We start from the raw sequence: 25474 nt of genomic DNA on the forward strand, positions 1-25474 counted from the left end.
AAATGTCGGTATCATGATAGTTGGGATGCCACTGTCGGTATTCTGTTTGGCGGCATCCCGTACCCAACCCCAATTAAATATTCTCACCAGATCCCATATATAGTATATATATATATATATATATATATATATATATATACAATCTCAATTATGTGGGATGAATGACAAAAAGTCTTAAAACACGGTTTATGGAACACTGTCAAAGTATAACTAATGGCTTTACCAAACACAGCCTGTCCAGGCATTTTCTTATACATCATAATAAGGATCCAAGTTACTTAAAGGTTACAGCTGTGGAACATATTGTGCAAGCACAAAGAGGAGGAGATAGATACAGGAGATTGTGTAGACAAGAAATCTACTGGACGTTTCAAATAAATTCATTAAGCACTTGAGCCAAAAACCCTTTTATAGCCAATGAAATGTTGGCATTTTCACTAAGTCCGCTAATTTACATTATTAAGAATATATCAAGATGTGAGTTTTGTGACTTTAGTTTTTCCATGGATTATATGAATTTCCCCGTCCGGTTTTGTTTCTGTCTAGGGTTCTTTGCATACTCATTTATTATTCTCTACGGAGAGTATTTATTATGTTTTTAAGAGGTCTTTACATATTTTGACTGGTGAATTATACCATTAGGTGGTTGCTAAGCCACCAGTTTAAATGGTCTTTGTATGATGTGTGTTTCATAGAAGACGTGATTGGTTGTAATTATACCCCTGGATGGTTGCTAAGCAAACAGTATCGATGGATTAAAAATGGGAAAAAAACCTCTAAAGAATCTTTTAACTATCTACCTTAACATATTTTAGGTAACAAACTACTAAATCAGTATGTGGAATTAAGATGGAGGTATTATAGTCTATATCCCGCTTGGTGTATTAGTCCGCTAATGCTAAAAGTGATAAAAGGATAAGCGATTTATATATTTATTAAATGGGATCATCTGATTACAACGAATAAGTGATTTGGAACGCGGACATAGGGGGTAATTCAGAGTTGATCGCAGCAGCAAATTTGTTAGCAGCTGGTCAAAACCATGGGCACTGCAGGTGTGGCAGATATAACATGTGCAGAGAGAGTTAGATTTGGGTGGGTTATATTGTTTCTGTACAGGGTAAATACTGGCTGCTTTATTTTTACACTGCAATTTAGATTTCAGTTTGAACACACCCCACCCAAATCTAACTCTCTCTGCACATGTTATATCTGCCCTCCCTGCAGTGTACATGGGGGTCATTCAGAGTTGATCGCATGCTGGCTACTTTTAGCAGCCGTGCAAACGCATTGTCGCCGCCCACTGGGGAGTGTAATTTCGCTTTGCAGAAGTGTGAACGCTTGTGCAGCAGAGCGCCTGCAAAATCATTTTGTGCAAAACAAGACCAGCTCTGTAGTTACTCTCCGTGTGCGTTGATTCTAACGACGGAGGGATGGCTTTTGACGTCACACACCCGCCCTGCGAATGCCCAGCCATGACTGCATTTTTACTGCCACGCCTGAATTTATGTACGCACTCCCTGAAAATGGTCAATTGACACCCAGAAATGCCCACTTCATGTCAATCTTCCTGCGTTTGGCCATGCGACTGGAATGTTCGTTACACTCTGTGCAAACCCACAATGCTCATTGTACCCGTACGGCGCACCTGTGCATTGCGGTGCATACGAATGTGCAGAAATGCAGATTTTTTATCTGATCGCTGCGCTGCGAACAACGGTAGCTAGCGATCAACTCGGAATGACCCCCATGGTTTTGCCCAACTGCTAACAAATTTGCTGTTGCAATCAACTCAGAATTAGGCCCATAAGCATCTATGCATTTCGTAAACCGGATATCCGGGAGACACTAGCAGTTAGCGAACAACAATAGACAAGTGGTATGGAACGCGAAAGAAAGCGTTTATGCATTCCCATAACCAAAAGTCCGGGAGGTAATAACGGTCAGGTGACTGATATACAAGGATTTTAATAATTTTTTTATAAAATTAAGTGTTTTGACAAAATATCTATATTTGACAGCGTTTTGCCTCCTATATATGCCATCTTTCATATGACTGAATGTGGTATTATTTGATTGTATGTAGAATTTGCATTGGTAATTTGGTTGTATCATATCTAATGACTGAATATCAGGAGTTTTATAAGGACTATCTGGCACACTTGTAAGAACCTTGGAAAAGCTGCACATGCACAGCGAAACGCGTTGGTGGCTGAGAAGCTGGGCACTGGACATCTCATTGGGAGACAAATAGATATCATGAGTCCGCCATTGGGAGTTGCTATATCTACAAACCGGATTGCAGTTAAAGACCAAGGCTCTATATAGGACTTCCTCAACAGTCCATTAACAAGCCATCCGGATGGTCAGAACACAGAATTGTTAATTATACCTGCAGGCAGAGGTGTCACCGGGTGTGATGACACCCAGAACGCACTCTGTATTCTCACCACCACCCTCACCACCCCGCTCAGCCCGCTGGAGCCGCTGGCATCCGAAAAGGTGGTGTGGCCTAATTTAAATGGGGCATGGCCTCGCAGAACTTTTCTCCTTCGCTCTGGAGGCATGTCCAGCAGCTTCCCCAAAGATGCTGGCTGCCCCCGGAGACTGCTCAGCATCTTATCTGTGACAGGAGCCGAGTCCTGCAGGAGTTTATCTCACTGCAGCACTTGGCTCCTGTCCCTACAGAAGAGCTGGCACTTAGGTGTCACCTCTTCCGAGGAGGACACCCTCTGCATCCGCCTTCTGATACCACTGCCTGCAGGTGGATTATAATCTTCTCCCAGGACCATGAACTGTCCATAACATTTTCTAGTCCCAAATTGAACTCAATAAGCTGTGCTAATAGTGCCTACTACATTCTTATACTGTTGCAACAGATGATTGATACTTTTATTGCATTTTCGGTATGTAAATACCAAATTACTTTCTAACAAATATTTAAAATGCCCGCTCTAATATATATTGTAGACGCCTGCACAATTTATTACCATGTGCCATGAATGTGCGCTATACATCGCAAAACACTGCATCCCATAAGAGAAAACAATACACCCACACATTATCTGAGTTCCAAAGCTCATTGATGTATATATTTGTTATTAAAAGGATATGTATTCAATATATATCACAATGTACAGAATACATATAGTTACATGGTTACAATTTATACAGTTAGCAGTTAATACATACAAGTTACAGGCCAGCGATACAATTAGCAAAATAAGCTGAGCGCTCACTGAGTGGTGGTGTATAAGTGATTGTCAGCAGCGACTTGGAAAGGGAATGCCAATCCCCTGAGATAAACCTATGTAAAAAAAATGTACCAAGTTGCGCTCAACAATCAAAAGTAAGAAACATTTATTTTAGTACATATAATGTGATAATGGTTACAACAAATCTCCCGGGAGTATAATTATAACAATACGACATAAGAATACCTTATCTCTGTGCCTAAATGATTAATGCTATTCTTTTGACTAGAATGAGTATTCCTGTTATTCCAAAACATATAACCCCAGAGGTGTCGCTTTATATAACAGCAGCAGTGATTAGTGACTGTTAAAAATAGATTAAAAATCTGTATTTACATACATGTAACTCACTTGGTCCATAAAAGTCCTGAACAGTCCTGAGTGTATATAACTGAGTATTAATTCCAATGGTCCTGGAATGAAAGGGACCCTTGTAACAATAGAATGACGCTCAAATGAATGATGATATGAGCAGGTGTACTGTATCGGAAACCTCAGGCCGCTGTCTTGGTGACAGGAGGGAGAGCCCGGAGCGATGTTGCTGCGGTCAGCCGCTGACCCCTACACGGGAGATGGAGAGCGGTGCCTGGTGTAGCCGCCGGGCTGGATGGACTATGACTGTGCAAGGCTAGCAAGCGGCTGCAGTATCCGAACGGCTGGATGTTACCTTACGTGGCACGGTGTAGACGAGCTCTCAACAAAAGGCGGCTGACCTATGCTCCCACGGGCAGCTCCGATTGAGCCTCCCTGCGGTCACCGGTGTATATGAAGGACGAATCAACACTCTAACAGCGGCTGGTCGGTGGTATGCCGTAATGACAGCAATGATGGAAGAGTTGGTCTCCTACACGGGCTCAGGCTGAGCCAAACTCCAAGTGGTGTTGACAATGATAAATACCTGTATCCTAACGCATTTCAACGCCAGCAGGGCGTCTTTTTCCAAAGGCAGGTACCAAGGCGCTTCTTAATAAACGGCTGTGCACCGTATGCTGACCTGCTCCTTGCTCTAAAAAATTGTGGGTGTCAGATGTACCTTCATAGAAGTCTGTATCTGATGTAGACGCTGAGGAGCCATAATCCTTGGGTTGTGGATTGGCTCTCTGTCTTCTCCCTGGGCGCCCTTGTCTGTCATGTGTAGTATTCCCTAATAACCACCTGTACACTGCATGGTTCTGATAGTCATTACTGACCGTAGCGAGTTTCTTTCGCTTAAAGGATATCAATTCCTTCCGATATGTATCGATCTGAGTACTCAGTCGTTCATTCCAATTCTGGGATTTATCATCCCTCAAAGATGCCGTTAGAACCGTTATAGTGGTCTCAGATTCAACCTGAATTTTTTTAAGTTCTTGACCTACTTCCTCCACCACCAATGCAATAAGATCCAATGAACATTTGTTGAGGACCCCGCACCACCGACTACAAAACACTGGGTTATTGCGACCCAGCGTTGGTATGTTGGTGATGCGGAATCCTCAAGGGATTTGTTTATTTCTTAAATATTCGGACAAAAACTGTCCATGCAGGGTCAGGTCAACTTCCGTTTGTCTATGTTTTAATATTTTGTAATAGACGTCCGCCGGGGTCTCAGCTGGCAATGACTCAAACTCGAGTTTATCAAATAACAGTTTTTCAACCTCGTCATCCGTAAAAGAAACTATACCTGCCTCAGCAAGGGCTAATAACCCATCATCCATAAGATATACGCCTCCTTGTGCCATAATGCCTATGTGTCACACTACGTGTGCTCTATTCAGTACTAGAACAAAACAATTAAAGCATATAAGACAACACATAAAGACAAATCACATAAAAATACATAAACAAAAGGATCAATGACATGCAATTATATACAACATATTGCATCAGCCAATCCTACATGAGAAGATACATGGATATTGTTCGCAATAAATCTTTCTGGGACATAAGTAAAAATGACTGTTAACTAGAGTCCAAAGGTTTGATGGGTGTCAGGAAATACTCGCTAAGCAAATTAGCGTGTACTATAGATCCAAGGGTGCTCCTGCACTCACATCCTACAGTTGAAACATAGACGCGGGTGCTTCCAATAGACCAAAAGGTCCACTATTTAGAAGAAATGTCCACAAAGTGGGGATGCACTCTCGCTATATAAAAACCAATCAGTCAGGAACAATCACATGTCACCGTAGTTTTTAATGTCGACGTTTCGGCCTGTTGACAGGCCTTTCTCAAGACCGGTGATACAGCATATCAAATATTCAATGATAGTAGTAGAAAAGATAAATATCTGCAAGGACAATAATCACAATCAGAATTACAGGCCTCACCGGTCCCTGGGAAACCACACACCACAATATGGAAAAAAGTTTTCATTTTAAAATTTTTTGATAAAACCGGGTGTGTATACTATATTAAGTTGTCACCCGGGTGAATCACCTCCACCTAATCAATTGTAAATGACCCATACCTGTAACATATCGTCCGCCTCATACAATATCAATTGCATATGATACTATACGGGGACATCTCAGACAGGCCACACAAGACTTACTGTCCATACCACTAGAATATAAAAAGAATATGGATATAGTTTGAAGTTACCACTCTACCAGCACCCACTGGTGTATTGTCCAACTTATACATAAACAAGGAGACGTGGAGATTACCTAATAAACAGTCATCCTCACACCTGGATGCAGCAAAGGATGTAACCATCCACAATGCTGAAAAGAGGTCCAGAGTTAATCCATATCCAAAATGTCGGATGGTGTATGGGGACAGCGGGACTCGGGTTGGTTCTCGACCCGGGTCTGTGGAGAGGGTTGTAACAGTGGGTAGTTATTTTGTGCAGTCCTGGGGACCTGGTTGCTTGTTTTCCCCAGCACCGCGTCACTTCCGGCCGGCATGCTATTTAAGCATACTCTGCAGTCAGGAGAGTCATGCAGCCACACACATGATGTCTCCAGTTCTGAGTAAGTTGATCATTACATTGTGGGTTGTTCTAATGACTAATTTTGGATATGGATTAACTCTGGACCTCTTCTCAGCATTGTGAATGGTTACATCCTTGGCTGCATCCAGGTGTGAAGATGACTGTTTATTAGGTAATCTCCACGTCTCCTTGTTTATGTATAAGTTGGACAATACACCAGTGGGTGCTGGTAGAGTGGTAACTTCAAACTATATCCATATTCTTTTTATATTCTAGTGGTATGGACAGTAAGTCTTGTGTGGCCTGTCTGAGATGTCCCCGTATAGTATCATATGCAATTGATATTGTATGAGGCGGACGATATGTTACAGGTATGGGTCATTTACAATTGATTAGGTGGAGGTGATTCACCCGGGTGACAACTTAATATAGTATACACACCCGGTTTTATCAAAAAATTTTAAAATGAAAGCTTTTTTCCATATTGTGGTGTGTGGTTTCCCAGGGACCGGTGAGGCCTGTAATTCTGATTGTGATTATTGTCCTTGCAGATATTTATCTTTTCTACTACTATCATTGAATATTTGATATGCTGTATCACCGGTCTTGAGAAAGGCCTGTCAACAGGCCGAAACGTCGACATTAAAAACTACGGTGACATGTGATTGTTCCTGACTGATTGGTATTTATACAGCGAGAGTGCATCCCCACTTTGTGGACATTTCTTCTAAATAGTGGACCTTTTGGTCTATTGGAAGCACCCGCGTCTATGTTTCAACTGTAGGATGTGAGTGCAGGAGCACCCTTGGATCTATAGTACACGCTAATTTGCTTAGCGAGTATTTCCTGACACCCATCAAACCTTTGTACTCTAATTAACAGTCATTTTTACTTATGTCCCAGAAAGATTTATTGCGAACAATATCCATGTATCTTCTCATGTAGGATTGGCTGATGCAATATGTTGTATATAATTGCATGTCATTGATCCTTTTGTTTATGTATTTTTATGTGATTTGTCTTTATGTGTTGTCTTATATGCTTTAATTGTTTTGTTCTAGTACTGAATAGAGCACACGTAGTGTGACACATAGGCATTATGGCACAAGGAGGCGTATATCTTATGGATGATGGGTTATTAGCCCGTGCTGAGGCAGGTATAGTTTCTTTTACGGATGACGAGGTTGAAAAACTGTTATTTGATAAACTCGAGTTTGAGTCATTGCCAGCTGAGACCCCGGCGGACGTCTATTACAAAATATTAAAACATAGACAAAGGGAAGTTGACCTGACCCTGCATGGACAGTTTTTGTCCGAATATTTAAGAAATAAACAAATCCCTTGAGGATTCCGCATCACCAACATACCAACGCTGGGTCGCAATAACCCAGTGTTTTGTAGTCGGTGGTGCGGGGTCCTCAACAAATGTTCATTGGATCTTATTGCATTGGTGGTGGAGGAAGTAGGTCAAGAACTTAAAAAAATTCAGGTTGAATCCGAGACCACTATAACGGTTCTAACGGCATCTTTGAGGGATGATAAATCCCAGAATTGGAATGAACGACTGAGTACTCAGATTGATACATATCGGAAGGAATTGATATCCTTTAAGCGAAAGAAACTCGCTACGGTCAGTAATGACTATCAGAACCATGCAGTGTACAGGTGGTTATTAGGGAATACTACACATGACAGACAAGGGAGCCCAGGGAGAAGACAGAGAGCCAATCCACAACCCAAGGATTATGGCTCCTCAGCGTCTACATCAGATACAGACTTCTATGAAGGTACATCTGACACCCACAATTTTTTAGAGCAAGGAGCAGGTCGGCATATGGTGCACAGCCGTTTATTAAGAAGCAGCACAGACCGAATGCGAGGAGAGGGGAGTACAAACCGAAGAAGGGGACGTCGCAGACGCAATTAGACTTAGTGTTCAACCTCTCCAGTACCATCTTAGATGAGGCACAGCTCAAATTACTCTCTAGGGGTTTATCATTTGTCCCTACATGTCAACCCGATTCCTTTCGTCATGCTATCGATCGATATAAATTTGGGAGAACTCTCTGACTACGAGAGTTTTTCTCGGATCAACCTTCTAATACAGTTAGGACTCCATTTAGACCTAGGTCCGTCTTTGACCCGCCTTCATCCAATTCAAGTATACGCACTTTTCTCCATCGTGTACAACAAGAGACCAAAGCCATGCCCACTAAACATGTATTTGACAATCTATCAGCCCCTGAACGTAGGGCGTTACGTCAGTTGCGTGACGCCCAACATTTAGTTTTTAGACCGGCCGATAAAGGCGGTGCGGTTGTGGTTATGGATTGGAGCGATTACGACTATGAGGTTAACAGACAATTGTCTGATACATCCACATATGAGCGGTTGGACCATAACCCCATGCCAAGGATTAAGAAAAAGATTGATAACATCATTAATTTTGGTTACGATCATCGCTGGATTACTGATGACCTTAGGGCATTTCTTACTGTTGACCACCCGAGATGTCCAGTGATTTATCTATTGCCGAAAATACATAAATCATTAGTACGACCACCTGGACGACCAATTATATCGGCTGAGGGTTCTTTGCTTCAACCACTGGCAAAATTTGTGGATACAGGTTGAGTCTCCCTTATCCAAAATGCTTGGGACCAGAGGTATTTTGGATATGGGATTTTTCCGTATTTTGGAATAATTGCATACCATAATGAGATATCATGGTGATGGGACCTAAATCTAAGCACAGAATGCATTTATGTTACATATACACCTTATACACACAGTCTGAAGGTCATTTTAGCCAATATTTTCTATAACTTTGTGCAGTAAACAAAGTGTGTGTACATTCACACAATTCATTTATGTTTCATATACACCTTATACACACAGCCTGAAGGTCATTTAATACAATATTTTTAATAACTTTGTGTATTAAACAAAGTTTGTGTACATTGAGTCTTCAGAAAACAAAGATTTCACTATCTCACTCTCACTCAAAAAAGTCCGTATTTCGGAATATTCCGTATTTCGGAATATTTGGATATGGGATACTCAACCTGTAGTTTGTTACAACCATTGGTTCAGTTGATACCCAGTTATCTACGTGATACGGGGCATTTTCTCCAGAGTCTAACCGGGATCCATGTGACCAGTGACATGCTCCTAGTAACCATGGATGTGTGTTCACTGTATACGGTGATACCCCATGGGGAAGGTCTTCAGGTACTAAGACAGGCATTTGAATTAAAACAATGTGTAGAAATCCCGACGGATTTCCTGCTTGAGCTCATTGAGTTGGTACTGTCTAACAATCACTTTTTGTATAAGGATGATTACTTTATGCAATTGTCAGGCACTGCGATGGGGTCAAACTTGGCCCCATCGTATGCCAATTTGTACATGGCATGGTATGAGAAGACTTATATACAACCACAATATGGGCATAAGATCCTGTTCTTTCGCAGATTTATCGATGATATCTTTATGATATGGCAGGGAACACAGGGGGAGTTTGAGAATATGGTTAAGGAACAAAATACACTACCTAGTCCTATCCGTTTCACAGCCACATGTTCTGTATCTGAAATCAACTTCCTTGATGTTACACTAATGGTATCTGACTCTAGATTAATAACCACTCTGTTCTGCAAACCAACAGACCGGAATTCGATGTTACAGGCCACCAGTTTTCACCCACCAGCATTAAAGGACAGTCTACCAATTTCCCAGTACCTGAGGGCCATGAGGATTAATTCAGAAGTGGAACGCAGACACGTACAGTGTGCCGAAATCACCTCACGTTTTCTAGAGAGGGGATATTCGGCAGATACGTTACGTAAATGTCTTGATAGAGCTACAGGTATATACACTGGCACTATTCAAAGGAAGAAGGCCACTGATAGGTTAATTTTCCCGATTCAATATGATGGGAACTCCTCTATGATTAATAAAATTGTACATCGTCATTGGCCGACCGTATCATCTGATGATGATCTACCATTTAAGGGTACCAAGGCACCAATGATGGCGTATCGAAAGGGGGCCAATTTGAAGCAGTTATTGATGCGGCCCACGCTGTTTCCTAGGGAGCCTACAGGGAAGTGGACTTCCAACACAGTGATGCAGGCCAGACCAGGATGTTTCTCCTGTGGTAGCTGTACCACATGTCGATCTATGCTAACTGGGTCCTTTTTCAATCATCCCCATACGGGAAGGGTAATTAAAATTAGGTACCATTTACATTGTAGATTGGACCATGTGATTTACCTTCTCAAATGTCCGTGTGGATTATGCTATGTTGGGCTCACCACACGGAACTTTCGAGACCGTATGGCAAATCACAGGTCGTCCATCCACACAGCATTGCAGACTGGACAGACCGATAAACCAGTGGCTCGACATTTTCTGCAGGCACGACATCAGGTAGCGAGCCTGAAATGTAGGCTTATAGATTGGATACCACCGAGATCCACCGGGGGACGACAGAATACTGGCCCTCAAACGTCGAGAAAGCTATTGGATACATGCTTTAGATACCGTGACTCCAAGAGGCCTTAATGAGGGTAATCCCCTCAATGTATTCCTATAGGCCCTGGTACTGGGTTCTGATCTGGTGTAGGGTGGTCTGTAGGTGTTACGCTTAACCACCAGTGACTATAAGCACCGGTGATTTGGTCACTCATGTTATAGCTATATTGGGGAGGAAGTATAAGTACCGATGCCTCATGTATACCTGTGTATAATATTTAGAGTACATAGTGGTTCAGTACATTTTTATTTATTTGTGTTTTCATTTTCTATCTGTATTTTTTTATGTTTTATTGTTGCTGTCTGTCTATTTTTTCTGAGTTTATGAGTTTTTTTTCTAATAAGGGATAGTATGCATACATGGTTCGCACTTTCTGTGAACTCACTGGTCCTTGGGTGACTACACGCCCTGCATATATGCAGTTTATTTAATCATCGATTATGGGTACTTTTTACAATTAGGGGGTGGACATTTACGATTAACCCCAGGTGTCAGTTTTTGAACAGTAACTCGCCAATATATGGTTAGTTGTGTGACGGAGGCCTTTTGGTGAACGTCAGACATTCCCATGGATATTAGAACCATTTGTGATTGATTTGAGACATATACGGTACCCATATTGATTGTACCTGATGACTCTTTATATGGATAGATTCCTCATGTGGAATATTAATTTTAGAGTTGTATGTTGGCCCATTTGATAACTTCACTGTAAAACCTGATTTATAATTTGTTAATAATGTTGTTGGTTTGTTTAATGAGAGAGACGGCGTTCTCACTGCCGTGGAACGCATTTGGAGGCATAGTTCCGCTCCGATGGCAAGCACGGTGACGCGACTGTTCGCCGTTGTGGAACGCACCGCCACGTCACTTCCGCCTTGGTGGAACGCAAGGTGACGTGACGGCTGGTCTCTGGTTTGCCGGTGTTGTGGCCGGCATTGTCGGATGGTGTATGGGGACAGCGGGACTCGGGTTGGTTCTCGACCCGGGTCTGTGGAGAGGGTTGTAACAGTGGGTAGTTATTTTGTGCAGTCCTGGGGACCTGGTTGCTTGTTTTCCCCAGCACCGCGTCACTTCCGGCCGGCACGCTATTTAAGCATACTCTGCAGTCAGGAGAGTCATGCAGCCACACACATGATGTCTCCAGTTCTGAGTAAGTTGATCATTACATTGTGGGTTGTTCTAATGACTAATTTTGGATATGGATTAACTCTGGACCTCTTTTCAGCATTGTGAATGGTTACATCCTTGGCTGCATCCAGGTGTGAGGATGACTGTTTATTAGGTAATCTCCACGTCTCCTTGTTTATGTATAAGTTGGACAATACACCAGTGGGTGCTGGTAGAGTGGTAATTTCAAACTATATCCATATTCTTTTTATATTCTAGTGGTATGGACAGTAAGTCTTGTGTGGCCTGTCTGAGATGTCACCGTATAGTATCATATGCAATTGATATTGTATGAGGCGGACGATATGTTACAGGTATGGGTCATTTACAATTGATTAGGTGGAGGTGATTCACCCGGGGTGACAACTTAATATAGTATACACACCCGGTTTTATCAAAAATTTTTAAAATGAAAGCTTTTTTCCATATTGTGGTGTGTGATTTCCCAGGGACCGGTGAGGCCTGTAATTCTGATTGTGATTATTGTCCTTGCAGATATTTATCTTTTCTACTACTATCATTGAATATTTGATATGCTGTATCACCGGTCTTGAGAAAGGCCTGTCAACAGGCCGAAACGTCGACATTAAAAACTACGGTGACATGTGATTGTTCCTGACTGATTGGTTTAAAATACAGCGAGAGTGCATCCCCACTTTGTGGACATTTCTTCTAAATAGTGGACCTTTTGGTCTATTGGAAGCACCCGCGTCTATGTTTCAACTGTAGGATGTGAGTGCAGGAGCACCCTTGGATATATATATATATATATATATATATATAGATACTATGTACAGACATATATGGGTTGGGTACGGGATCTCTACATGGGGATCCCGAGCGACAGAATGTCAGCAGGGGGTAAGCGCAATGAAGACCCTTGTGAGCTCGCTGCACTCACCACGCTGCCGGCTCAGTGGACACCCAGGAGTGGGAATAGCTATGGCGGCGCTTCTGGCATTCTGGCGGTCAGTACGTTTCACATATACTGTGTGTATGTATATATATATATATATATATATATATATAAATTTTAATTTTTGCACTCCTATTCAGAGGAGGGTGCACTTTGGTATAAAGATGCACGGAACGCCAACATTTACAATTTTACAATATAGTCAAAGATATCAGCAACGATTCAGTCATAGTTTCACTTTTTATCAAACTATCAGATTTTCTGAGCTCCAGATCGCTTTGGAATAACACCATCTCCAGATAACGTTTTTCTGTAGCCTATGGGCTACTAGTTCACACACTTTTACATAAAGAAAACCACCATTTATCGTAAATGAATAGATACATGTTATGTTGGGCATTTGAATAAGTGTTGGCTGTAGCACCACTTTTAGGAGAGCTCTGAAGATCAGAAGAGCTTTGCTGAATGTTCGGTGGGCTGGTCGACCACTGTCCATTGCTTTAAAAGGGGAGATGTTTTCTATAATAAAACATTCACATTCTATCTATCATTTTATACTATGTAAATGATAGCTAGAATCTGATTGGTTGCTATAGGAAACACCTCCACTTTTCCTTTTTAAAAGTTTTAGTAAATTTACCCCCAAATGTCCATTGCGCAATGCTACAGTATATGATTGGATTGATGAGACTGGTTGGCACAAACTGCTAGGATTAACTGTGAATTAGAACATGTATCATGTCTATCGCTAATTAGAGATGATGAATAGAAGCTTCTTCTCATTTAAACTGACATCTGTACGGAACCACTTAATTTAGACGGCTGACATCTATATACAAGCCATTTGCAATTTATTATTGCAAACATACTTAAAAATTATATAAATATGTTTAAAATTGATATACATTTAACATGCATACCATTAGTAGAAAATTAATCAGTATGACTTCACTAAGCAAAGCAATGTGTAAAACAAAACAAGCAAAAAGTATTTATGCATGGGTCAGTAGAAGACATTTATTTTATTTCTTCTTTTTTTAAAGTGAAACCACATGTGTAGAGCTTATACACTTTTCCTGCAGCTGTGGTACATTCTAAACAGTGAATTCATATCAATGCAAATAGTGAACTCAGCTCAATGTACATGGCGGCAGATTCATACCTGATCGCTAGGCTCCCTTTTCTCACAGTCTGCGATCAGATCTGAACTGCGCATGCAGATGTACCGCAATGCACAGGCACGATGGACCGCAGCAACGGGGTTCACCGATCAATGATGGAATGGTGTGAAATTTCCAAACACACAGGCGATCGCAAGAAGATTGACAGGAAGTTGGGCGTTTGTGGATGGCAACTGACCGTTTTCAAGGAGTGTCCAGGAAAACTCAGGAGGGACCAGGCGTTTGAATGGAGAGTTTCTGAAGTCAGCTCCGGCCCCGATCAACGCAGCAGCTGAGTAAGTCCCTGGCTGAGCAGAAACTGCACAAACTGATGTTTGTGCAGTTCTGCTACAAATGTGATTGCACACCTGCACACACTCCATACCCTCCCCCTGTAGGCGGCGACTACCTGATCGCAGGGATGCAAAAAACGCACCCTAGCGATCAGGTCTGAATTACCCTCAGAGAGCCTTATTCAGCTCTGTATGTAAACCCAATGGTGTGGGGTCTGCACAGGCACAACACCCGTTCTGCATGGGATTCGGTCAGGATTCCGGCAGTCAGGATCCCGATGTGCTGAACAAGTCTTGCGATATCGCTCGCAGCCCCCTGTCAACTGCAGCATGTTTCACATGCTGTGGCATTTGGTGGGCGGCACTCAACACCGTTCTACAAAACAGGGGCATGCAGACTTACTGGGCCCAGGTATCCAGATCTGACTGCCAGACTGAGTAAACTTCGGCTTCTGCAGGCTGACTGGTGCCTAAAAACATTGTGAATCACGACTGATGGTCACGATGGTGATTGGAGGCTGCATCTTGAGACGCAGCATTTGCTTTTCGCAAATGTATGCAGGAGGCATCTCCTACAGACGCCTACTGCTGCATTTGCATTTTAATTAGACGGAACTGCACAGCTGCTTTCTTGCACTCTACAATTCCTTGCAAACATGAATTGGACCAATAGTGTTAATGAAATCATAAATATTCAAATAGTACACATGAGCATTAACAGCAAATACTGAACAGAAGTTGGACATAGGACAATAGGACATACTGTGTTCATGTCCATACAGAATGCACTGTAGATACTTGTGGAATGGCCATAGTCTTACATAGAATTTGATGTCAGGCAAGAACCTCTTACCTGCACCTTTTTAATTTCATTTTTATTTGTTCCCTAGGTCTTGCAAGGATAGAGCATAAAATTGCTCTACTGTCTTAGTCTCTTTTACCTCTGATGGGAGGCTATTCCACTTATCCATTACTCATTCTGTGACAAAAATGTCCTTAAATTTCCCCTAAACCTACTTCCCTCCAGTTTCAGTGCATGTCCTTGTTTTCTAATACGTCTCTTCCCTTGACTCCCTCCTGTACCTTATTAAAACCATTTATATACTGTACAGTGGCCCTCATTCCGAGTTGATCGCAGTGAATCATCGCATCGCAAATGGGCAGAAAACAACTAAACGCGCATGCGCAAAAGCGGAAATACGCATGCGCGAGCATAGCGATACGACACTTGTGCAGAAATACTACAAAGAAAACTGCTCGTTACACAGAAACGAAAACGGGGAGTGGCGAAGGCGTGACAGAGGCGCGACTTCGCAATCTGACGACATGGGCGTGAAAGTGGGCGTCTAGTGTGGGAGTATGCAACTAGCAGTAGGCGTGTTTTTGCAGAAATGCATTTTCGCAGTTAAACTTAACATAGCAATTCCTCGCAATCTTGACGCAGCAGCCGAGTAGGTCTGCAGTTACTCTGCATTTGCGAAGTAGTGTTACAAGTGTGTATGCAATAATTAGCAGTTAATTGGAGAGCCCATTCATCTGTTGTCCAATTACTTGCTAAACACTGCTCTGCTGAAGTACTGCAAACAGCAATTGTGTGGACACATTACATGTTTATTCTAAGCACCTATAAATCTGTAACGCTGCCAAATAAGGTTTTTATTGTGAGTCAAGTTTTTGGATAAACATTCATGTTAAGTGCATGTTTTAATGTGTTAAATACTACCAAATGCAAACAAGTGAAATTAACAAAACTTCAAAACTACATCAGCAACATCTAAACTACATAAAATGTTACCTTTGTATATCCCAAATATCAGGACCAACATAATGCAGCATACACTTAATTTGTTGCTTAAATAAAACTTTTATCTTTGGTTAGAATATCTGACAATGTTTAAAATTATGTCCTGTTGCCCATAGTAAAACAAAACCTGAGTTGTGACTATTTTTATAATATGGACATTAAAGTGTGGTGCAAGGCATACCTGTTGCATTTTTAAAGATGCAATGCTTGTATGTTTTTTCTGATTGTTCCCTTGTTCCCCAAGTGTCTATATGCTTTGCTAAACTTTCCTGGACTAAGATTAACATAATGCATTAACTTTAATAAAGTACACAAACTTTTTTTTTATTTTTTATTACTGCTGGAATATATTTAGTGATCCAAACAACATGGCTACAGGTGAGTATCACAGGCAAAGATGGACCAAGCAGCAAGCAGATGCCACTGACACAAATGACATAGCAGAACTCAGTACTAGGGGAACTCCATCTTCTGACAAAATAATAATTTAAATGCAAATAAATAATATGGTGTAAACACCCTGCCAGACAAATATATTTGGGGAACTGAGAAAGATTCAGGAGCCAGCACACAAACACAACAATACACAGCACACTAGGAAGAGGAAGATGGCTCTGGTGTACAGGGAAAAAAGCTCACAGGCTACAATATATCAAAACAGAAATAATACATTTCACTAAGAGGGAGTTAGCCATTCTGGCCACACAAGCCAACACAAAAAAAAACATAGAGACAACATGAAAAACATGGGTGCTGCCCATCTGGAGAGACATCACTTTCTTTTTTTTTTCCCCGCCTGATGCTGTTCTTCTTGGCTTGGTCTGCGGAGTGACCTTCGTGTGCCCTGCCCAGTGGGATGTTCTTCCTGGGCAGGGGCAGGGGAGGGAGCCGATGTGGCTGGCTCTCTGCCACTGTGGGCAAGGGAGACAGCGATGGCCTGGAGCCCTTGCAAGATGTTATTTGCAAGGTTTTGGAATGAGGAGGCAAGTTGATCTTGTCCCTGCCTGATCTCTGCCAGACCTTGGCAGAGTTGAGCAACACCTTGCTCCACACTGGTTCTGTGCTCAGTGAGCCGGACAGCTATCTGGCTTACCTCCCGGATCATCCTGTCCTGAAAAGCATTTAGGCTCTCACCATACCTAGCTATTTCAAGCAGGATCTCCGGTATAGCAGAGGGTTGGGTGGGGGGCCAGTTGGAACCTGGATAGGTGGGATTTGGGGTCCCACACTGCCAGACACACTAGGTCCCTCCACCTCAGCCTCAGCCACATAACCCTCCTGTGACTCTACCTGCTCACCCCCCTGTGCTGTGTTATGTGCAAAGCAAATAGAAGAATGTGTGGAAAAAGAGTAGAAAAAAACAATATGAGACTTTTGTAACAAAAACAATTAAACAATACAAATATGTGTGTAAACTTACCTGGCAAGTCATGTTCCGTCAGTATTTCAGGCAGGTCCGTGCCCATATAAGACACCCCTGAACCCTCCTCATAACTGACACAGTCCATCGCCATCTCCTCCAACTCTGTATACTCCACAGCGACAGCTGGTCCGCCCCCTGTAGCCCTCGAGGCATTCCACTCCGCAGACCTCTTGCCCTTCAGGCGGGATTTGAAGTCGGCCCAACTACATATATTTGAAAAAATAGGGGCAAGGTATATTTTAAAAATAAATTCCTGCTTTAATATACAGTATAGGACACATGTTCTGCATTTGGTTGCTATAGACATCACATCTAATATATAGGACACATGTTCTGCATTTGTTTGCTATAGACAACATCACATGTAACTAGCTTTTTAAGAATACTTTGCACAGATAATGGACTGCCAATATACACTTACCGTCGTCTAACTTCATGTGATGTTCGGACTATAGAGCCGACTTCATTCACAGAATGAGTGATGTCCCTCCAGATTCGATCTTTGGTAGCAGCACCCATGTTTTTTGGTCCTCTATGTATTTTTGACATGGCCTGTGTGACCAAAACACGCAACTCCCTCTTAGTGAATGCGGGCTGCCTTTTTTTCCGCCTTGAAGTAGCCTGTGAGCTTTGTTCCTGTTCCTCCTCACCATCTTCCTCGTCACTAGCTGCTTGTGTATGTTGTGGTTGTGCGGCTAATGCTGAATCTCCCTCAGTTTCCCCAGTCTGTCTGTCTGGCAGGGTAACCCCTCCTAACTGCTGGGTATCAGAAAGTTGAATGTCTCTAGTACTGAGTCCTGCTTCTTCAGAATCCGCAGAGGCGGATTCCAGCATTTGCTGACGCAATGCTATTTGTCTTTGTGCCAATGCGGCCTGCTGCCGCTGCACGCGGTCCATCTCTGCTGCCAAATCCTTACGAGTAGCCATGTTGCTAATGACATGTCTGTACGCACAGGTGTGTAGGTATTTATAGCTACGTGCGCAGCGAAAAATCACACAGGTGTAAATTATGCTAATTGTGTGACTGATTGTACTGCTTATTTAAGAGCCTTGTTTGCAGCCTGTGTGAGTGGGTGTATGATGATAAAAACTGCTGTGTGTTATCATCGAAGGTGGTCGTCTTTGGTACAACTTTGCAGTGAGTAATTTTTGCATTGTCTTGCAGACAGATGTCCGTTTATTCGCTTTAAACATTTTGTATAGCGTAGTGCGTTTTTTTTGCTAAGTTTCTTTTGAGAGTATTCCTACATTAGTCAATTATCAAGCCAAGTATGTATGGTGGTGCAATGGAACTGGGTTTATGTATTTTGGAGGATATCTGTTTGATATTTAAATGGTTTAGTATGCCATATGTTTTTTTTTCTTACCTGTACTTTACAGTGTGTATGTTATATTGTTCACACAGTTTGTTTGATTTATTAGACTCCTTCTGTGTCTCTTGTAGGTGTCTCATTGTTGGATTTAGGTTCCATATTTTGATTTTGACCAAGTTGGCTGATTTTTTGTTCTTTTTTTCAAATAAATTTGAAACTTCATTTATTGACCAGGTAAGTAGCCTATCCCTGTGTGTGCTGCTGTTTGTTGTAATTGTCTATATGATCTCTTAGACTCCTTCTGTGTCTCTTTTAGGTGTCTCATTGTTGGATTTAGGTTCCATATTTTGATTTTGACCAAGTTGGCTGATTTTTTTGTTCTTTGTTCAAATAAATTTAAAACTTTATTTATTGACCAGGTAAGTAGCCTATCCCTGTGTGTGCTGCTGTTTGTTGTAATTGTCTATATGATCTCTTAGACTCCTTCTGTGTCTCTTGTAGGTGTCTCATTGTTGGATTTAGGTTCCATATTTTGATTTTGACCAAGTAGGCTGATTTTTTGTTCTTTGTTCAAATAAATTTGAAACTTCATATATTGACCAGGTAAGTAGCCTATCCCTGTGTGTGCTGCTGTTTGTTGTAATTGTCTATATGATCTCTTAGACTCCTTCTGTGTCTCTTGTAGGTGTATCATTGTTGGATTTAGGTTCCATATTTTGATTTTGACCAAGTTGGCTGATTTTTTGTTCTTTTTTCAAATAAATTTGAAACTTCATTTATTGACCAGGTAAGTAGCCTATCCCTGTGTGTGCTGCTGTTTGTTGTAATTGTCTATATGATCTCTTAGACTCCTTCTGTGTCTCTTGTAGGTGTCTCATTGTTGGATTTAGGTTCCATATTTTGATTTTGACCAAGTAGGCTGATTTTTTGTTCTTTGTTCAAACAAATTTGAAACTTCATTTATTGACCAGGTAAGTAGTCTATCCCTGTGTGTCCTGGAGTGTGTTTGTAGCAAGTGTGTATCTTATGTTTTATTGGCCATTTCTCTATCTAGTAGGTGTTATTTCTTGGTTTACAAAGCATTTACTTTTGACAAAGTAGGGCTGATTTTTGCTGTATTAGCTACTAAAGGACCCCCTTTTTTTTTTGAAGGTTTTTTTAATTATCAAACTAATTTACATTATTCATACTTAGTTGTTTGAATATATATTGTGGCAGTTATTATATGGGTATGTTTGAAATCTCAAATACTTTTTGATTTGTGATGTTAACCTATGTTTGAAATAATTAGCTAAAGGTTTCTTTTTGTTTTGTTTCCAATTTTGTGTTTTGGACCCGTATTTTATTCTTGAAGAAATGGAGTATGCTCCTGCAGTAAGTTAACACCCATACACTTTGTCTTTGATTATGGCTGACAATGTGTGTTTTTTTTTTTTAATTTTTAAAAATGATTCTTACCTTCATTTTAAGTTGGTGATGTCCATTCATGTGGCAGCTGAAGCCCTCCCACCCCAACCCACGGAACCACTCCCACCCCAACCGCTGCAAGCCCTCCAACCGCCACCGGCTCCTCATCATCCAAGGCAACGGAGGCGTGCTAGGCCACCAATTTTCCGTACCCATGTCCTCCTTTTTGGGATGCCTGATGATGTGGTTTTGCGCAGATACAGGCTGCCACCTAATCTAATCCTAGACACTCTCTCCATAATAGAGAGTGATCTAGAACAATCCATTAGGTATCCTACAGCAATACCAGCATTGACACAATTCCTTGCTGTGTTACATTTTGTGGCCACTGGTTCATACCAGCATGTTGTGGGCGATCTGGTTGGCATGTCGCAGGGCCAGTTCAGTAAGGTCCTGCGGCGTGTCAGCCAGGCTTTTATTAAGCGCGTTAAGCAATTTATTGCTATGCCTTTGGATGTTGGGGCCCTAGATGTGGTGAAGCGGCAATTTGAGGAAGGTGGTAGTTGCTTCCCACATGTTATTGGGGTTGTGGATGGCACACATGTAGCTATTGTACCACCAAGACATAATGAAGAAATTTATAGAAACAGGAAACTGTTTCATTCTCTGAATGTAATGGTTGTTTGTGGGCCATCCCTCCTGTCCCTGAATGCTAAGTTCCCGGGGAACTCCCATGATGCCCATGTCATTAGACAATCAGGGATATGGCACAGATTAAGATCGATGGAAGGACAAGACATGTGGTTATTGGGTGAGTGTTTTTATTTATTTACTTACAATAATATTTTTAAAATTTACATTCTAATTATTTTCTTTTCTTCTCATCAAACAGGAGACTGTGGATATCCTTGCACCCCCTGGCTCATGACTCCTTACAATAAGCCCAGGCCAGGACCACAGACGGCATTTAACTCCGTGCTTACTGCCACTAGATAGCTGGTGGAGAGCACGATTGGTGTCCTTAAAGGGCGCTTTTGTGTGCTCCACCGCACTGGTGGCGACATCATGTATTCACCGGAGATGGTAAGTAAAGTTGTGGTCCTGTGCGCAATTCTACATAACATCGCTGTAAGGAGTCGCGTTGAGCTTCCTCACACAGAGGAATTGCCAGATGAGGAGCCAGGGGTTGGGCGGAGAGTCGGTGGGGGGAGTGTTTCCCGGAGGGGAAACGAAGTAAGGGCACGCATTGTGCGGGAATATTTCAGGTATAGTGATTTTTAACAAATTATAAAAATATTACACAAAGTCACTGTATGTTTATGTTCATTTTGCTCTGATGTCATTTAGGTAGCTTTTGAAAGCTCATTGTGTAATTGTTTTGGTGTGTGTGAATATATTATTAGTTGTTTCTGTAAATATTCAAACATGTTAACCTTACAATGTTTTTTTTGTTTTGAAAATATTTTTCCGTTGTTAAATTGTTGTAATTTTTTTTTTTTTTATACTAATCCTGTTTTCAAAACCAAATACACAACATATGATACTAAATGTTGAAAACTTTCTGACTGTGCAGCTGATTGTTCCTCCAAAATGTGGTGAGTACACAGATTGTCACAAATATTTTAGTAAAAATGTGTGTGTGTGTGTGTGTGTGTATGTGGAATTGTGAGGGTAGGTTCTTTTATTATCATGTTCTTCCGCGACTGCGAATTTCCGCTTTAGCGAAATAACCCCTCTGCTCTTCACAGCACTGCAGACAGCAATAAAGTTTATTCAATGCACACATCAATAAAGTTAATTTAAATGACAGCACAGATTTTACACCAATCACATGCCAACACACACTATAAATATATGCCCATATATGGAAAACGCCATTGCCATGATGCGTGCTGAACCGTTCACACGGCGTGAGCTCCGCGTCCTGGTGGCGGTGATGGACCGCCGCGTAGGCCGCTTTATCCCAAATTGGGTAAAGCGCGAGGCCTACGCGGAGGTCCGCCGCTTGTTAAGAAGCCGCATCCGCAGCCGGAGGACCATTATCCAGCTGGAGAGGCGCTGGAGCGACCTGCGAAGGCGTACGCCGGACTTGTTGGTGGAGCTACGCCAATAGATACGGACCCTACGTGGGCACAGTAAGTAACATTTCGGCACATGACGGATTTTATGCATAACCTTTGCATACTTTCACTAAGTGAGAGTGTGAAAATTTGCACACTTGCAATAAGCATGAGTGTGTGTGGGTAGGGCAAGCAGTACTGCATACCTCCCAACATGACCCTCTCCAGGAGGGACAGAATACTCTGCTTCTGGACTTGTCACTTAATTTAGTGAATAAAGGTGTTTCAGCACAGATGATGGCAATCATACATTAAGAGGGAAGTGACGGAGCACAACATTCTGTCCCTCCTAGAGAGGGTCATGTTGGGAGGTATGGTACCGACTGTATGTTGTTGGGCATAATTACTACACAGGCTGACAACTGAACACAATAACCTGCTCAGTGGTTGTTGGTTTTGAGAACTGGTGATGTTGGCTATAACAAACATTCAGATTCTATATATTATCGGATAGAAGGTGCTTAAGAAAGTTAAATTATATTATGATTGGTTGCTAAGGACAACATCACCAGTATAAACATTTTAATAACTTAGTAATGTTACCCCTGTCTCTTTAACATGGGACAGAACAGAATAATATGAATATGCGGATGTTCTAAATGTATATGTTAAAACCTAAAAATTACATATTTCATTCTAGGGCGAGCACAACGGCAAGGTGCTGCTGCTGGTGCAGGGAGGCCACAACAGGCACATCCTCAAACACCATCCCCTTCTGGCTCCCCCTCCACCTCTCCTGCCCAATCCCCCTCTCCAGCCACCTCACCCTCTCCAGCCACCTCACCCTCTCCTGCCCAATCCCCCTCTCCTGCCCAATCCCCCTCTCCTGCCCAATCCCCCTCTCCAGCCACCTCACCCTCTCCAGCAACCTCACCCTCTCCTGCCCAATCCCCCTCTCCTGCCCAATCCCCCTCTCCAGCCACCTCACCCTCTCCAGCAACCTAACCCTCTCCTGCCCAATCCCCCTCTCCTGCCCAATCCCCCTCTCCAGCCACCTCACCCTCTCCAGCCACCTCAGCCTCATTTTCCAACTCCCCCTCTCCAGCCCAAGCCCACTCTCTTTCCCAATCCCCCTCTCCAGCCCACACCCCCTCTCCAGCCCAATCCCACTCTCTTTCCAAATTCCCCTCTCTGCCCCCCTCCCCCTCTGTGTCCCAAAAAAGCACACCACCACCCTCACCCTATCATTCCCAAACACCCTCTGTAAGTACCTCCCCCTTCCATCCTCTCACCCAATTGGACCCTCCTTCCCCCATCCTGCCTCCTTCCCCCATCCAGCACCCATCCCCCATCCAGCCAACCTCACCCATCCAGCCTCCATCCCCCAGCCAGCCCCCATCCCCCATCCAGCCAACCTCACCCATCCAGCCTCCATCCCCCAGCCAGCCAACGTCGCCTACAGAATGGGCAGCAGAGGCCCCGGAGCCACTAGAAGGAGGTGGCCAAGTGGCAGAGGAGAGATAGTTCGCACACATTCCTTATTTTTAAATTTTTAAAATACAAAACACATTCAAATAAATGCAGTGTTGTACTGTGGCCAATCTTTTGTCAAGGTTAAATGCTTGTCTTCTTCAGCATGGTATGGATGATGCATTCACATTTGTGTGCGGGACATTATATGTACAGTGTCTACATCTGGTTGCTAATCACTATGTCGACAGGTTTGCCTGCACAACAAGGTTTGTATGTGAAACATTATATGCAACACATTTAGACCTGAGTGTTCATTTTTGTGTGGTTTTATTTTTACAATTGAGCTTGGGTATTGCAATATTTTCTTAAAAAAGTCGCAGGAGTCACTTTGTTAGCCAGCCTAATGACACAATGATTTGTGTTGTGAAAGTTACACTCACAAAATGCTTATTTGCTTTTTCAAAACCTGTTTGACCTTATTTATTTAGTAAGGCAGGCTTTCAGGGAGTGTGGGCATGCTAGGATATGTTGTCCTTCTGAAGATGTTGATATGCAGTGTGATGATGCAGGGCAAAACAGCACAAAAGACAAGTCTGCTTCACTACAGATGTGAATGATGACCAGTATGGGGTTACATGTACTAATTTGGGGGTGTGATTCAAGATTGGATGTTGAACATAGCAACCAAACAAAAACAAAGTTTCAGTTATTTCCCACCTTCTAGAAGAGAAGTAGAATGTGATTGGTTGCTATGGACAACATCACACCCTAAATATAACTCCCATCTTAGTAAATGTACATCATGGTGTGGTAGACTTTTACACATTGAAATTTTGCTATGACAAACATTGCTGAGTATGCTTGTGTGTTGGTATGCTACTGTTTTGTCATTTATACATCCATGATGTATATCATTTGATATGAAAGTGTGCTTTTTGGAATTGTGATGTAATAGGTAATGTGAGTTATGTTTTAATTTGCATTTTGACTCTGCATTTCAGATGGTGCCATTGGAGATCCCACAAGCCTGGCAGGCATCGTTGGCCGGATAAAGGCACATTTGGAGGCCATGTTGGCCGAAGTAAACCATTTGGCTAATTTTTAAAAAATAAAAAATAAAAAAAAATTATGTTTATAAAGAACTTAAAACAAAAAATGTTCAAAAAATAAAAAAAATGTATTTACTGTTATGCGCTTGTGATGTTTTTAATGCAAAAATATTAAAGCATATTGCAAAGCAGAAATTGGTTACCTAACAAAAAAAACACAAACAAATTTCCAGTTTTAGTCTTATTTCTTACATACAAATTAGGTTAGTAAGTAGCTTATTTTTAAAATAAACATGTAAACACATACATTCACACACTAAACATCCACAACAAATTATGCTATTTACATTTATGTCAGGCACAGTTTACACATCTCTTGCACTTCTTTAAAAACAAACATGGTAATGTCCAATTATGCCTACAAAGTGTTCTTGAGGTATTCTTTGCAGACTTAATTGGTCATGCACACAATCAATTATTACACTAATTGGATTTATAATTGAGGGACGCTTGCTGAGTTTGAATTGCAAGGTGTCATCTAAATTAGGGAAAAAAAACATTGCTGTGCGTTTGTTTGCACAAACCTTAGCACATTTAAGAGGAATGCGTAAATCTACGATGAGATCGTTTTTTTACGATGAGGAGTGTGTGTATGCGATGGATTCGCATTAATGCGTTGTGATTTGGCATACGCCTACTTT

This window comes from Pseudophryne corroboree, chromosome 4 (genome assembly GCF_028390025.1).
Source record: "Pseudophryne corroboree isolate aPseCor3 chromosome 4, aPseCor3.hap2, whole genome shotgun sequence".
In the NCBI taxonomy this organism is placed as follows: domain Eukaryota; kingdom Metazoa; phylum Chordata; class Amphibia; order Anura; family Myobatrachidae; genus Pseudophryne; species Pseudophryne corroboree.